Here is a 15,827-nt window from a genome sequence, read left to right on the forward strand (position 1 = left end):
GCTGTGACACAGATATTAAGGACTTTTTGTTCAGGGAGGGAAAAGGGAGAGACTTCTACTTTAATATTTATGTTTCAGTATATGAAGTATGAGAAAACTCTGTAAGTTCCTTTCTCTGAAGGTCAAGAAGCCAGAAACCTGGCCCATTACTGTGCAGTCACTGATTCGTTTAACCAATAGTTACAAAGTACCTACCAGAATGAAAAAAGGGTCTGCCACCACCCTATTAATATTGACGGCAAAAACTAGTATCTGCCAACAGTGAATCCAAGAAAGAGAGGGACAGAAAAGAGTATGATTCAAACAGCGTATTTTATTCATTAATTTGTCTTCTTAAAAAGGGGGCCAGGATTGGTGAAAATATATTGGGGAGGAGAAGGAATGAGACATTAACCTCAGAACTTGTTTTCTAAGAATGGTCTTACCTATCCTACTAATTTATTCCATGTAAATATTAAATGTGAATTAACTTGATTTCTGAAAACACTTCATGTTAAAACAATTGTAAAGAAAAAAATCCTCAATCATAATGAACATTTATTTGGCTTCTACTCTTGGCTGGATTTTGTCCTAAACACTTTATAGATACTAACTTATTTACTCATCCTAACCGGCATGCAAGATAGAGACCATTTTTATCCTCAGTATCTGAAGGAAACCGAAGTGGTTAAATCTCAAGTCTGATTTATGTCCTACAGTTCACATTCCTTATTACAAAATACACACATTTTTGCATTTAATACTTGGGGATGTAAAAAATATTCAAGACGTTTTCATCATTTTCCTTAATTGTAAATTGAAAATATGTGGCAAACGAACAACAGGAGAACTTACCTGAAGTACAGTATTTTTACAGGTAAGGAGCTGGAGTCTATGGCCAACTGCATTGCCTAACACTTTGAACTGCTCAGACACAGGAAAATGTTTCATAAAAATGAGATTGTAATGGTCATCTATTGCTATTCTAAGAAAAGACCTAGATGCATGTTATAAAAACAGTACAAATATTTGTATTTTGAAGACTGGCATCATTCTGAGAAAAATGGACTTAGATATCCATTATTGCTCTATTATAGATTGTCTACAAAGAGACATAACATTTACACAGAACAATGAGGGGAAGTAATACGACTACATAGTAAAACCCTTAAAAATCAAAATGGATCATTTCTCTATATAATCTAGTTTTAGGTGTCATGTGGCCTGTAAAAATATGTAATTTTCTATTTACTATCTGGGGGCTTGTGCAAACTCCCCCTACCTTTTCTGAATCTCTTTACTCAATTCCTTTAAAATGTATATAAAAATCTACCCCAACTAGTTGTTACGATAATAAAACTAACCCATTCAGAGCTCCTAACCTAGTATCTGGAACTCAAGTACATTTGGTACTCATATAAACACAAAATGTAGCCAAAAGTTTCTAATCTCTCATCTACAAATAATTTATCTGGAAAAAAATCTTACTGGGCAAGATTCTCTCCAATGTTCCAATCTCATAACTAAAGAGAATGACTGAGTGACCTTCATCTTTGATTTTAAACATTATTGTGCTCGACCTAAAAGACAGATGTAAATAAAACACAGGCTATCCTGGTAGAACTGCCAGACTAGTGTGGAAAAACAAACGTCCCAGAACTGAAAGGTAGACAGAGGGAACCAGGAGGTCCTGGAGACTCACATCAGAATAGGCAAGGACATGGCAATGTGACCTGATGGTGCAGCCAGCAGCAACCAATAATAGTTCCATATGACTAGGGTCCAGGAGGTCCACAAGGGTGAGGAGGCAAAGGAACCGCAGGGGCACACCCAGGGCCAGGTTGGAGACCTTAAAGGCCAGGCTAGGCAGCCAGACTTTCTCCTTAAGGCACTTTCAGGTCCTTAGAGGTCCACGGTGAGCTCTTACACAGAAGAAACACATTATCTGCCTTGTATAAAGAATTCCAGCAGCACTACAGACAATAGCTTAGAGAGAAATTGTACTATAAAGGAAAACAAAAAGATCAGCATTGCTTTACACATTAAATCATTTTCTTTTTTAAAGAAAAAAACGACTGTCAAGTTATCCAATCCACTAACCTGACATGGGAGAATAACACTAAAATCCGCAGGGCTTCTTCCCCAGCTCCTATGGGAGCAGTTACGGATTTAGTTCATGGATTCAACTTCTGAGTGGCTTGGGAATTCATAAGCTTCCCTCTAATAACAGTAAATTTAAATCCTGGTAGCCATAGTGACAGGTTATTCTAGTTCTATCACAAATTTGGGAAGCAGCCATCAGCACAAGGCCCCAAGAGGCCCAGAGAGAATACTTTCTTCATAGTGATCATTGGTCAAACCAATTTACCTATTCAAAATACAGTGAAGGTTTTATTTACCATTATTAAAATCATCATCATTCAACCTTTCAGTAAGGAAAATAATCTAGCCACAGCGCACCAAGACTGATTATAATATAGCAATTTAAGTCATGCCAAAAAAGTTTCACATATAACACATATATGTACATATGTACACTCACACCTATTTTACATATATGCACACATATACATATATGTGCACACATATATACACAATACAATTAAGTCAGCAAAATGTGGGGTTTATTAGAGTTGGAGGTAGAGTTGCCCCAGTGTTGCCCTAAGGCTGTTTCAGTACAAATATAATTAGAACATTCATAAAACAACAAAAATGTGTGACACTTCCTTTTTCACTTTATATGCACATACAAATGCTGCTAATTTAAGGTTAACCTACTGTGAAGCTCTCTGTGCTTAGACATCAAAGTGCACAGGGAATGTTGGCCAAGGATGACAGTGGCCACATATTTCGCAACGTTCAACGATTACCTACAAACTCGTAACCCTGAAAGAATGCTCAGTGACGAAGATTTTAGATAATGAACAGAAGGATAAAGAAATGATCCATGACAAGTTGGCCGCTATTCTGAGATACCTTGAACATTCCCAGGACTCACAACCAAAGGAAATAGTAAAAAGTTCTGGTCAGTAGGCCACTAACAACTAAATGGTGTTGATGGTAACCTATTACTACACTCTTGATTGGCTTTAAAAGTTTTATCATAAAATTCTATGTTGGCTTTTGCTTTTTTTTGGAATTGAGTATGAAATTCAAATGAATTAATAAGCAACACCAGAATAAGTTAATTAGGTTCCGAAAATCTTTTTAAGTTGCAACTAAGTCTCATAATCATATCATTTATGTAATTTTATAGGTTATGCATCAAGAACTCAGTGAACAATAAGATATTATAAGTGTGCACCTCAAATATCAGAGGTAAGTGTATTTATTTCTCATATATTTGACTTCCCTCCAAAAAAGCCTGATTGCTAAGCTGTAATATTCAAAGCTTCCCTTTAATATGCTTCAGTGGCATTCATGAATTAATCAGCTAAATAAGTGCTGGATGTAGCATTAACCCCATTATTAATGAGGCTAACTCCTACAGAAAGAAGAAAAGCATAATAAATCAAACGAGCTTTGCCAACGTTCAATACACACTATTTATCGGGTCTGGAAGATCCACCAGCACTACAAACCAAAGCCTATGTAAATTGTGGTTTTGCTTATACCTGAAAGTAAATCTGTACACTAGTTTCCAAGGCAACCAACAAGGGACAGGTCACACCCACAATCTCTAATGACATAGGATATATATCTGTGTATATATGCACACACAGATATACATATATGTGTATATAGACATATACATACATATGCATATGTGTATATACACATATATATCAGATGTATCCTAATTCACCCAAAGCAATTAGGCAGCATACATCATGTGACTTTTGTCCTTCAGAATTGCCATTGTATGATCTGCTTAATAGTTACTCTACTACAAATTATACGTGCCTTTCAAAACATCTTGCGTCCGAAGTTGACATATTTCTAATGCTGCTATTTTTCTCTGAAAATTGCTTCCATTAATTTAGTATTTTAAAATCACAGCTATAAAATTTTAAACTCATAAAGGACATTATTATTTGCCTATAAAAATCTATGTACACCTAAAGCAGATATCCTTCAATTATGGTAATTATCCATAAATGTTTGAAAGAAATCAGCCTTGATGTCTTTGGTTAACATAAACCTAAGATAAAATATCAAAACTTTATTTTTCTTAATGAAAGTACAGCTTATGATTTGCAAACAGATATCTATTAGACTATAGTTCTACACACAATTTTAAAAAGACAAGCTACTAACTTATAAAAAGTGAATGATGACCCTATATGTCAGTAATCATAATTCATATGCTTTTCTTATTACTCATTTTAGGGCATTGAGAACTGCCTAAGAAAAGCATTATTCAGTCAAAGAGCAGAAGTTTTGGAACAATGCAGCATTAAGCAGAGTGTCCTTGCTCTTCTATTTTCTTGGCAGAATAATGAACATCTCTTTTAATTTATAAAATAGATAGAACATCATAGTGCTCACAGCTAACATAGGACTGTGAGGTATACAGGAGCTAATTCTTTATAAAATGTTCATATCTAATATAGAGGGTTCTATAAAGAAATACTAGAAGCATACGATCATTTGGGAATTGCATTAACACTAACAGAGTGACCGTGGGCATGGGTAAGTCATGCTGGTCATCAGAGTCCATTTCGCCAGGGAACAGGCAGAAACAGCTCTGGGGACTCCGGAGCTGAGTACTCACTCTACCCCAGGAAGCAGGGCGAATGCACTGCTTTTCAAAATGCAGGTAACAATAGATTGTTAGTATAAAATGGAACGGAAAATGGAGTACATCACTGTCAAAGGTAAGTGTACTATCTTGTGAAATATGTATGTCATCTATACGTGTATATGTGTGTGTGTATATATAGGTATATACATATATATGTATGTGAGAATATAGGATCATGATGTAAACTGTATTTCTAATAATGTTTCCCAGTCATAATAATTTGAAAACCACTGCTCTCAGAGACATGGGTATACACTCATCCCAAACAGGACATGTGTGCAGTAATCACACCAATGCTACCTGGGGCCTACAAGGCAGAATTAATTGACACAAGCCATGAGAAACCAGGGAGCATGAAGGTGTGAGCAGTGCATCTGAGCAAGCCCCTTTCAGGGAGCCCTGGAGGAGAGGGTTTTGGCTCTGGCTGCAGTGACTGACAACTGAAATTGTGTTACCTCCTTTGGGGTGCAGAGTACCCTTTGGTGTTCTGCTGCCAGGACTTTCCAAAGGGAAGGTCGGCTGTGAGGGCAACAATCCCTCCTACAGTGCGGTCTAGAACAGCAAAGGAATGAAATTTCCAGGGGAGGCTGAGACTTCTGTAATCCCAAATTGTGATGAGTTCCCTTCAAGAGTTAATTAAAAATTTAGAACCAGACACATTTGTGAGCACACACACTCATCCATTTAATGCAATCTTTATTTTTAAAAATAGTTTCTATGTTAATCGTATATATAACCAAAAACCTGCTTCAAAACTCTGAAAAGCAAAGGTCATTTTGGGTCAATAAATACTATATAATTTGTTGATAGAATGACCTACACACAAAAGCTCAAATAAGACATTCTTAGTTCCACAGTATTTGAAAGTCACATCTTCCTTTTAAGTTTCGTTTGACCTACTCACAAATCTACATTTACAAAATACCTCATAATTTTGTTAAAAAATACTATTTTTTTCTGCTAGGAACTGCTCTACACAATATTTGCGGCTCAGCAAAACTCATGTGTTGAAACCTATTTCCTCACGATGATATTTGGAAGGAAATCCTTTCGGAGTTATATGGTCATGAAGGTAGAGTCCTCATGATGGCGTCAGGATCCTTATTTAAAAACAAATAAAGTGCAGTGAGCTCCCTGGCCCCTTCCTCTCTGTGACAGCACAAGGGGACCACTGCCTACGGACTGGGAGGCAAGTCCTCACCAAATCAGCCTTGGTCTTGATCTTGGACTTGCCAGATTATAGATCAGTGAAAAATAAATTTCTGTTGTTTATAAGTAATCCGGTCTCTGATATTCTGTTATAGCAGCCGAAATGAACTAAGACAGAAATAAAGAAAAGAATTCCTAGACAGTGTATTTCCTGTCCGCTTTTAAAAATCTAACATTCTGATCAGCATTCGCATCACTATTCTGTAGAAAAAGAAGCCACAAATGTAAAGAGCGTCATAGCAAAGTCCCTATGCCAGCACACTGTGGGGTTTCAGTGACACCGCCTTACTTCACATCTAGACAAGTTACAGGAACACTTTAATAGAATCCTCACATAGCACATCAATCACTGCCATGGTGATTTTCTATTAAGATCTGACCTAGAAAAAGCCCTTATTTTTTTTCCCTCTACTCTCTGTCTTACAATATAGCCTTGTAAGAGAATCAAAATATTTTTGAAAGACATTTAGGAAAAAATGGTCCATTTAAAGAGAAGAAAAAAAATTAAGTATAAACTACAGAAAAAATTGTTCCCAAAGCAGTTTTCCCTCCCTCCCTCCCTTCCTCCCTCCCTCCCTCCCTCCCTCCCTCCCTCTCTTTCTTTTTGGTGGCCTGAAATAGTGTAACTCTAGAGCTTAGTTAAATTTTCTTTTTACCCAAATACTTTCTACCGATTTCACAAGCTAGCATCCCATTTCCATCTTTCCCAATTACTACCTCGTTTTTTAAAATTTCCATACTATTGTTGGCAATAGATGATATTCTCTGTGACCTCAGTTACGAGTAAATCTCCAAACTTTTGTTCATACTCATTCATTCAGTTAATTTGCCAGCTAGTGCTAACACCCAGATCTGCCAGGCACTGTGCCAGGCATCGGGAGTACAGGGTGACAAAGTGACCCAGTCCCTACCCCGTACAGCTGACCACCACTCTGGGACTAGAGCAGAAAAGCACAGACCCACAACCAAAGCAATACCTTTCATCTCTCTACCCTGACGCTTTCCCTTTCTGGCCATAATCATGTAAAGCAGATTCTTATTCCCCTGAGGTTATGAAATCTGTGCTCCCAGCCTCATGGAGACCTTCTGTAAAACCCAGTATCAGTGAGGATGTAACTCAAGGCCCATAACAGAGCACTCACCTTATACGACCTTATGCAATGGATGGGGCTTATCAGCTAGCATGCCTGGAAGCCCAGGGATAGGAAAAGCTCAGGATTTTTGTATTCAGCCATTTAGTAATCGCATTGAGGGTCAGGTTTCTCTCCACTCTCCAAACTGCCTAAAGTGGATGACTGACGAGAACTCGGGAGCATATTTGCTTTTTTATTCCTGTTGAAGGAGAGGAAAAAACCATGGAGGGCAACGGCAGGAATGGGGGGGGGGCATGGCTGGGGGAGTGAGGTGCAAAAGACATAGACAGGTTTGAGAGAGAACTCTGGTTGACCTGACGTTGACCTCACTGGTCCAGAACGTCACAGGAATAGGGGTCACGGTACTTCTTTCCTAGGACCAGAGGTGGACTAAACCTCTTCTAAAGCTATGTATGGACTGCTGTAAGGTGGCCAGCCATAGGTACCCAAATAGTGGTTGAGGGAGAAATCTCAGGGGAGGTCACCATGATGTCTACTACACAACTGATTTACACAAAATATTATTCACCTACTGTTTAGAGCCTTTAAAGTCAACTTCATTCAGACCGTCCTCTCCAGAATCCATACTTGCCTGATTTTCCTTTCAGCTCTAGATGACTCCCACCTTATCAGCCAACTGGATCCTTGGCTGTGCCACTCAAAGATCAAGATTTGGACCCACCAGTCTACATTTTTGGGGAGTACCTGCCAACAAAAATCTTCCTCCTGTGTCAGTCTGATCTCTTTCTCTCTCTCACACATACACATACTCTTTATCTACCTTTCCTCCATATCCATCCACTCTCCAAAGTGTCTTCTCCAATAACTGACTGTTGCCGGATCGAGTCCCTCATTTACCTGAATATTCAGGTACATCCTACGGAGACCTCAGTTTATTAGGAAGGATACAGGAGTGGAAGTCCTGCAGACCCGGGTTGAAGTCCTGAGGCCACCACTTGCTAATGGTAGGCTTTGAATAAATCACTTGAAACTGTTTATGTCTGAATCTCCTTCCTGTAACACAGGATCAGCACTTTTGCTGGGTCATTGTAAAGACTAAATATAATTTCTATTAAGAACCTGGCACATGCAAGTCATTTGATAAATAAAAGAATGTACTGCCATTGTCAGACCATGAAATATCCAGTTTGTATGCAGTCTCTTCAGTGCCTTGATGTGCCCCATCTTCCCTGAAAAACCAGGATCCCGGGGCAAACGAGAGGATCCATCTCTGTATCGGTGCCCAGTGACCTGCTGGCCACTGTATCTGGCAAAAGCTAGATGCTGCTTCATGAGGGCTACATTTATCTTCTATCATCTTCTATAGGAATTAATTTATATTTCTTAAATAGGAGACATCCGTGGCTTAAAGTGTGCTGGGTAGAGGTGGTGATGATACAAACTACCTTCTTTCCCAAGACAACAAGTAAAAGAGAACTAAATGTTTCTGAGAACCGATCATAGCTCAAAAAGGTGGAACGACAATTCCAAACATCTGAGAAAAATTCTGGGTGTACTCATTAACATCTTAAGAAAACAGAGCCAAGTTTACAATCATTCCTGAGGGGGGTGGGAAAATAAGTGTACTTTGATTGGCAAAATGGATTTCAAAACCCTGGAGAAGCAACTCTACGCAATGTGCAGAAATCAGAAAACAGTACTGAGACCCCATTCAGCTACTTACGCATGTTCTGGTTCTCCGTGAGTCACTCCACTTCTGTGAACTCAGTTTCATTATGTGAAAACAGAAAGATCCCAGAATTCCACCTAACTCAGAATTCAGGGCAGTTAAATTAAAGTTTATGAAATTGCTCAAGAAGTATAAATTGCCACACAAATATAATACTTTAATAAATAAGTGACCTGAATGCCGAAGGTAAGGCGTTTCTTACACATCCCTGCATGTAGCATTGCTGAAATGCCCACATTATGAGTACCAGACGTATCAATAATCAGCAAAACCCAGGATGAATCTGTTCTTAATTGCCTAGTGTATTTAAATGGCTGCCTGAAAAATAATAAATTATTATTTGGGATGGGTTAAGCTACTAGACCTCTGAGAATGAGGCACTAATACGGATTGAGAATTCATGTTATCTACGAATTTGTTAATCATTAGTGGAGTGACAATACCACACTCTGGCTTTATGAATCTGAGCAGTTAATATGAGATTACCTCATAAGGGACCGTTTTCCCAGAAAATAAATGCAACAAGATGCTTTAATAAGTGTCTTCTGCAGCAACAGAGTAGACAAGTCAACAAAATATGCTACAGCAGACCTGTGACTAAAGGAATAAATAAATATTATACATCTATGCAAAATGTAAAAATCTACAGGATTTAATTTCACAAAGAAATTAAGAGAACAAATATTCAGTCCTGTTGCGATTTTTCTCTGATCAGTTCATTTAAGTGGATCATTATTTTTGGCCTTCAAAACCATCCAGAAATTCTACAGAGCAATTTCTATAATTTAAATGATTACTGCAAATTACGACCATTTTCCCCACTTCCACAGCTAATCAGTGTGAGCTGGGCACCGGCATTTTCCAAGGCAATGCACAGCGACCTCTTTACATACAACGAAGAGCAAGTATTTGTTGAAGGAAGGTACGGAACACAAATACTCCCCAGGCTCTGAGAATTCCCATATCAACACTTTATTAAATTCATAATACCTGCTAATCTGAGAACACTTAAAGTGAACTTGTGAAATGAAAGACAAAGTAATAATGAACTGGACCTTATTTGCAGGCTTTAAAAATGTAATTCAACAACTTAAATAAAGTTAAGTGCCAGCATGAAAGGGGGGACATCAGGAAGGCCAGTTGATTTCAGAGGAAAAGCAAACGCAATATATCAGGTGCTCCCAACTCTGATAGAATTGCCCTTGGTTAGTTAGACCACACACACCATCAGCAAGTAAGTGAAGGGGTCATGAAGGCGGAGCTTTCAGCCCTGGGAATTAACTCAAAGTGGAACTTATGAGCCATTTTCTTTGCTGTAACATTTTTTTTCCTACCAGGTAAAGGAAGATTCTTAATCTCAATTTATTAGCACTTATATTATTAGCACTAGTCTCCTTATTTGAACATCCGGTGAAATAAATATTCAGGTGTTTAAAAACAAACACATATTTAGAGTGTATACAGGTGTATGTTCTGATCAATTATTAACAAAATGTTCATTAATATCTATGTTGGATGCTGTAATACCCATCCAAAGCCAGAGGTAAGCTTCCATATAAAACACAAGAAAGAAGAGGTAATATACACCTCCAAAAATCTATCTGGATTGATAGGGTTTGACTACCTAAACATAGAGGGAATGTAATAAATTTGACTATGTTTCTGCCATGAAAATGCATACTAAGGCACACTAGGTTAGTTGGTGGAAGACCACCTTTATTAAAACCACAGGGAGTTCACTTGTAAAAATACACAGTCTTAGAATCCAGCCCTTAAGTTCTTGGATGGGCCCCAGGAATCTGCATTTTAATAAGCTCACCCCAAAGTAAGTGTCAGATACCCTAAAATCTGAAAACCAGTGATAATGGTTTACACAAAAAAAGGTTAAAACTAGAGGACTTTGGAAGAGTTATTTCCTATACTTTTTAATCCAGACACTAGGAACAAAAGTTAAACTGAAAAGAATAAAAGCATATAGAATAGAATATGTAACAGTCCATTTAAAAGACAGTACAATGAAAGCCCGACAAATCTGTTTCCTCGTGGGAGAAGTTTTCAACAAGGAGAAACAGCGCACTGTCACAGAGAATGACCGGCTGCTGGCACGCAGCACAGGACAGGCATGTCCTGGTGTCAGGACACAGGTCTTCAAAAACCCTTGGCACGCTCAATTACAGTCTTGATACAACACAGAGTACAAATGCTGGTGTCGAAGACCATGCCATTTAGAAAGAGCATATAAAGTATATTTCCTTCGAAACAGCAGCAAAAGAAAGCAACCATAAGAGAAACTCAGCCCACACTGAACAAGGAAAAATGATAGATCGAGGTGCCAGTGACATCTCCCTTACAAGCGAGCTAATCCCAGCCAGAGTGATATATACAAGATTCAACAAAAACAATTAAAGAGGCAAACTTTAGACACCTGTAGAAACGCAGTTCAAAAACAGTTACTGAAGGCAAAAAAAAAAAAAAGCTTAGATCTCCACATAGCAGAAAAGGTTCTTCTTTGTTCTACCTTCTGCCAGCTTTGGGGACAACCAGCTATTGACACAAAAGTTCTCAAAATAAAACAGAAACTCTGAAATAGTTAGAGATGTGCTTTAATAAGATATGTGCATTCTTGGAAAGAGATCATTTTTATTTTTTGCACAATGAAATTCATTTTGGGGCAACAATCTGAAACTACCAACAAGGACGATCTAAATCCCCTGTTACTTATACGTTCCCATAGCTGCAGTGGTTTACTCCGTCAATCTGACAGCTATGTCAAACTTTTAGATGTTCCCCAATACCCCTCTGTTCAAACGAGGACTTAAAGTAAGTGCTGACATCGATTCCTTGGGCTACTACGTATGTGGGTTGCCAGTGGGGTCTCCTGATGGTATTGAAGCTACGACCTTTCAGGGGGAAAAAATCAACTCACAGGTCTAACATGGGAGTGCAAAATCAATTTTACAAGTGCAAGATGGTTAGCAGTTCATCTGAAAAACACCCACGAGTTTTAGTTAACCACCACCTTAAACGGGCCAACAGAATGAGGCCGCAGGTCGAAGGCCGGCGCACTCTGCCCCAGAAGCACTGCATTCACATCAAACAGCCTCCAGGGCACACACAGCACGCAGGCAGCAGGGCTCGGGTTGGGGGGCGGGGGGGCAGAACCTCAGTTTCCTCTCTTTGAAAGGCAAAAGGAAGCCAGAATGCTCAAGCTCCACTAAAGAAACCGTTTGATGTGTAGCCTGAAGCAGAAAAGATTTAAGGAGCCAAGGTGATTATGTTCAGGTATTTGAAGATCTCTTAAATAGAAGTTCCTACTACAGGCATGTTGCCTGTCTTGTTGTCCACCATCGCCCCATTCCTTGAAAACCCCTGGCATGTGAAAGGATAAAATAAATGACCCTGGAACATGAAAGAATAGACTTGCTCTGTGTGATGCCAAAAGATGAAACAGGCGCCAGTGGGCACACATTTTCGGAACATATGCTTCAGTGAAACTTTTTAAGAAACCACTTTTTAACAGCTAGAGCTCTCCAAAGATGGAGCAGACTTTGTAAGGGAGTGATATCCTGCTCGTTTGCTGGGAGAGAGTGGCAGTGGCTGGATAACCATCTGTCAAGGACGCTACAGCAAACGAAAACGCTGTTTACATCATCGAACGCCACAAGGGCTTCATTTTTATCCTAGCTACCGGTTCTGTTGGGCAAAGCTTCTGCTGACATAAAATCATCAAGCTGAAATGAAGGATTTTAAACCATTTTTAGGAGCGACTGAACAAAATGTGTTAAGAGTGGTTCTCAAATGCAGGTACACAAAAACATCTCTGGAGCTTGCCAGGGAAACAGACTTCTGAGCCCACTTGATCTCATTTCTGTAGTCTACTCCAGGCTATTGTCCTAGCAATTACCGCTCTCTTCCTCGCCACTCCATATCCCCTGCCTACTGGATTTTTTTTGCCGTCATCATGAAAACACATCACTCTCATCTTTAAAAATAGTCTTGGTTGACCCCACTTGCCTCGTCAGCTTCTCTGACCCACCCAATTTCTCTTCTTCCTTTGGAAAAAAAAAGAAAGAAAGAAAACCTCAACCTATGTCTGGCTTCCCTCCTCCGCCTGCCTGTTAAATAAAGCCAAATCAAAGACACCAGTTACCTCCATGGTGCAAAATCAGTGGTGAATTCTCAGCCCTTATCTGAGCTGACCCTTCAGTAGCATCTGGCACAGACGATCACTCGCTTCTTTTGAAACCCTCCCTCACTTGCCTTCCGAGACACCACACCACACTGACTTTTCTCCTGCTTCCCTAGGCACTCTTTCTCATTCTTCAGCCACCTCTTGATCCTGATTTCCCGACAACAGAGAGCTCAAAGGCTCCCTGTGAAACCATTTTCTGTCCTCAGTTTTCTCCTCCTCACACTGGGCTACTTAGTGATTTCACCCTCGGTCATGACATCATTAGTTAGACACTTGGTGCTCCCCATCTGCTGCCCAGCCCCCTCCACGGAACCCAGAACCCATATTTAAATGTCTCCTTGGCATCTCTGATATTCACACCTCTACAGACTCCAACGGAGTTCCTGATGCTGCCCCTCACAGTGACTAACATCATTCCCAGTGTTCAGACAAAATATCACGGAATCATCCTTGACTCTTTTTTCACATCACCTATCCAATCCATCAAATCCTGTCACTGTTTTCCAACCATAGAGTATAAAGCTGAACTTCCATCTCATACCACATGGACTCCTAGATATGACACCAAAGAAGCAAAATGAGAAAAAATAAATTAGATATCATCAAAGTTAAAAACTCTTGTGCATAAAGACACTAAGAAATGAAAGACAACCTAGAGAATGAAAGAAAATATTTGCAAATCATACACACGACAAAGGTCTAGTATCTAGAATATATAAAGAACTCTTACAATTCAAAAACAACAACAAAAAATTAATTTAAAAATGACCTTTCAACCCAGCATTTCCACTATTAGGAGTATATCCCAAGAACCCTGAAACACCAATCCAAAAGAACCTATGCACCCCGATGTTCATAGCAGCACAATTTAAGATAGCCAAGAGTTGGAAGCAACCTAGATGCGAATCGGTAAATGACTGGATCAAAAAGCTATGGTACATTTACACAATGGACTTCTATGCTGCAGAAAGGAAGAAGGAGCTCCTACCCTTTGCAACATCATGGATGGAACTGGAAAGCATTATGCTGAGGAAATAAGCCAGGTGGTAAAAGACAAATACCATATGATATCACCGTTAACAGGAATCTAAACAACAAAACAAACAAACAAGCAAAATATGACCAATGACACTCAAATATGGAACAGGCTGACAGGGTCCAGAGAGGAGAGAGGAGAAAATCATAGGGGAAAAGGGGATGGACTCACATGAACAAGTATAAAGGACACATGGACAATAACTAAGGTGGGGGCAGAAATGGGAGGGAGGTGGGGAGCACTGGGGTGAGACAGGGCTGGGAATATAAGACAGAAAACTGTACTTGAACAAGAATTAAATAAAAATAAAAATTAAAAAAATCAGGATTCCTACTTCAAAAAAAATGGGCAAAGTGCCCACACTGGATTGAGTGCCGGCCTCTGAACCAAAGGGTCACTGGTTCGATTCCCAGTCAGGGCACATGCCTGAGTGGCAGATCAGATGCCTGGTGGGGGAGCATGTGAGAAGCAACCAATCAATGCTATCTCTTGCACATTCATAGCTCTATCCCTCTGTTCTCCTCTCTCTCAAAGTAAAAAGAAATCTAAAAAGAAATGTGCAAAGGACGTGAACAGACACTTCTCCAAAGATGCACAAACAATACACATGACAGGACAGTCAACATCATTAATTGTTAAGGAAATGCAAAAACAAACCACAAAGTGGTACCACTTCACACCCAGTGGGATGTCTAAAATCAAGACAAATGAAAAATAAGGTTTAGTGAGGATGTGAAATATTGGAATCCCTGTGCACAACTAGTTGGAATATAAAATGGATCAAGTACTGTGGAAACCAGTTTGACAGTTCTTCAAAAAGTTAAATAAAGAATTGCCATGTGACCTCTCAATTCCACCTCGACATATGTACGCAAAAGAATCCAAAACAGGTACTCAATAAAGTACCTTATACACATTCACACCAGCACGATTCCCAGCCATCAAAAGGTGAAAACCTCCCAAATGTCCATCAATTAATGAACAGTTGAACAAATAGGTTACAAATGTAAATACACACACACACACACACACACTGGAATACTATTAAGCCATAAAAAAGGAATGAAGTACCGACACAGGCTGCAATGTGATGAACCTCTAAAATGCTAAGTGAAAGAGCCAAACATACAAGGGTTTGGGGGGCAGGGGAAGGGCTTGGGAGAAAATGCCTAATGGGTAAGAGGTCTTGGAAGTGATGAAAATGATTTGAAATTAGATAGAGATGGTGGTTGCAAAATATTATTATTTACTAAATTCTACTGAGTGGTTCTCTTCCAAATGGTTCATTTTCTGTTATGTGAATTTCACTTCAATAAATTACTTTTTAAAAACATTTAGAATCCAACCCCTTCTTCCAACTCTACTGCAACCACCTTAGTCCCAGCCACCACCTTCTCTCCTAGATTATCACTAGTGTCCTAACTGGTCTCCTCTTCCCTTCTTACGTCCTTTGGCTTTTTTTCTCAACACAATAGCCAGAATGATACAATGTTATCAGTCAAACCACGTCTTTCCTCTGCTGAAAGCCTCCCAATAGCTTCTCACCTCTTCATAATCCAACCAAATCCTACTCGGCGCCAGCACAGCGTGGTCCACTACTGCCCTCACCTCATCTAATCTCATTCCCTGCAGCTCTACCCCTTCCTCTCTGCATGCTGGTCACACCAGGCTCCTTGCTGCTCCTTCAATAATGCAGACACACTCCTGCTTCAGGACCTTTGTACTGGCTGTTCGCTCTGTTTCAAAGGTTCTTCTCCCAGATATCCACAGCTCTTGAACCATCTCCAACATCAGTTCTTACTCAGAGGTCTTCTGCACAATGATGCCTTCCATGACCACCCTGT

The 15,827-nt window shown here is 39.5% G+C and overlaps 1 protein-coding gene and 1 long non-coding RNA gene across 2 annotated transcripts in view; both read right to left on the reverse strand.

The window, feature by feature from the left end:
• The window catches only part of CDH2 (cadherin 2), a 207,972-nt gene that overhangs the window by 157,151 nt on the left and 34,994 nt on the right, over positions 1-15,827 (reverse strand). The gene's annotated exons all lie outside the window — the stretch shown is intronic.
• Positions 1,178-14,489, reverse strand: LOC118977440 (uncharacterized). The gene is made up of 3 exons (XR_005064531.1): positions 14,479-14,489; positions 2,516-2,523; positions 1,178-1,391 (listed from the first exon to the last, which is right to left on the reverse strand). It is a non-coding gene; the product is annotated as an uncharacterized LOC118977440 (long non-coding RNA).

The sequence above is a fragment of the Sturnira hondurensis genome, unplaced genomic scaffold (assembly GCF_014824575.4).
Source record: "Sturnira hondurensis isolate 20B ecotype Veracruz unplaced genomic scaffold, ASM1482457v3 Scaffold0001872, whole genome shotgun sequence".
Lineage (NCBI taxonomy): Eukaryota > Metazoa > Chordata > Mammalia > Chiroptera > Phyllostomidae > Sturnira > Sturnira hondurensis.